A 1,603-nucleotide genomic window follows, 5' to 3' on the forward strand; every position below is an offset into this window, starting at 1 on the left:
TCAGCCTCGCACCGGTAACACGCCGTCGTGCGCACTCCACTTTTGCGCGAGCGACGACGCACGCAGCGCGTTTTTCTCACATCCCACGGAGGTCTGCAATCTGCTGCGTGCGCCGCCGCGGCAGGAGAACGCAACGTCGGCGCTGCCGTATGGTGTATGGCGGCCCGTGGCGTCCCGGAACAAGAACTCGTGAATCTCTCGAGACACAAGCAAGCCTCACTGGTCAGTGCCAGCACCGCCCTCTACGCCGAGACAAATTTGGCGTGAACACCTCGTCGGTGAAGAACCTCGGCGTGGAGCCGGCTGAGGTGCTGTGCGAGATCCAGCGCCTGCAGGGCTCACGCGATGTGCCGGCTCTGCCCCCGCTTTCCGAACGGCTCCCTTGACCTCTAGAGCACTGCCTCACTGGATGGCGATGCTGTGGAGGTGATGCGAGCGAGTCCGCCCGAGGCGCGGGACTTCCTGCATCGGGCGCAGAGGCACTTTGACCGTCTCCGGGCGTCGAGGATAGGGAAAAAGCGCCGCCTGCCGGTGGCCGACGCCGCGCCGGCGTTCGCAGTCGAGAAGGGTCGGGCCGCGCCTCCCTAATACTGACGACATGATGGAGAAGGGCTCTCCCGGGTGGAGAGGGTGCGCAGCGTAAAGTTTTTTTTTTGGTCGCTCGAGAAATGAAAGGACGCCGCTGCCCGACCACGGATCCACACCTTAATGCGTTCTGGCAAAGAGCAAGAGATACCGTGGGTGGCATGTCCGTCTTGCTTGGCGCGGCGGCAAGAGCCACACAACAGGAAGTGGGCGCTTCGGGCCGATTTTGGAGGCTTCTCACACTGCACTCCCGATTTCGGGTACGGCTCGCAGCAAGCTCGTGCTCATGTCCACAAGCGGCGAATGCTTCAGGTGGCGCACCCCACCGGCCGGTGCGTTCTGGTGCGCTACCGTAGGCCAGTGTCTGACCGGGTCAATTGTGGGCAGCGCCACTCTCTTCGACGGTGACGCCCATGAGTGCCAATATATTGTTCTGCGCAGAAGAGGTTCAGGAGGGTGGGCTTGTGTCAGCGGTGCGTCGCATCGTTGATCGGATGCGCGCGGCGAACCCCCTCTCACGTCCCCAGGGCGCGAGCTGATCGCGCACATGGAGGACGAGTCGTCGTTGGCTTTGGCTGCCGTGCCGCATACATTTTTTCGGCAGTGCAGTGCATCTTGAAGGGAAGGGATAGATCGGTGCACAGGCCACGGCCAAGAATGTTGCAAATACTGCACCGTGGCCCAGCGAAAGCCAAGAGCACGCCATCGGCTTGTTTACGTCGATCCTGTCTCCCTTTACGCTCTTCATGCTGCACACCACCCTCCTCAATTCTGCGCGGGCACGCAGAGGGGCTTACCCTGACTCGTCCACCGTGGACTTGGATGGGATCGCCCTTCTCGGTACCTTGGTGCCTAGGTGCGCCGCGAGCTGCGCACGCTGGGGCGCGCAACTCCTGCGTCATACCGCGGGCTCGCATTTTGGACTTTGACACCGCCTTCTGCGATCGCGGCAACTGCGACATGATGTGCTCCACAGACGCTTCTCTCAGGGGATGAGGTAAAGATGCGCGGGCCACCG

This window comes from Leishmania donovani, chromosome 28 (genome assembly GCF_000227135.1).
Source record: "Leishmania donovani BPK282A1 complete genome, chromosome 28".
Lineage (NCBI taxonomy): Eukaryota > Euglenozoa > Kinetoplastea > Trypanosomatida > Trypanosomatidae > Leishmania > Leishmania donovani.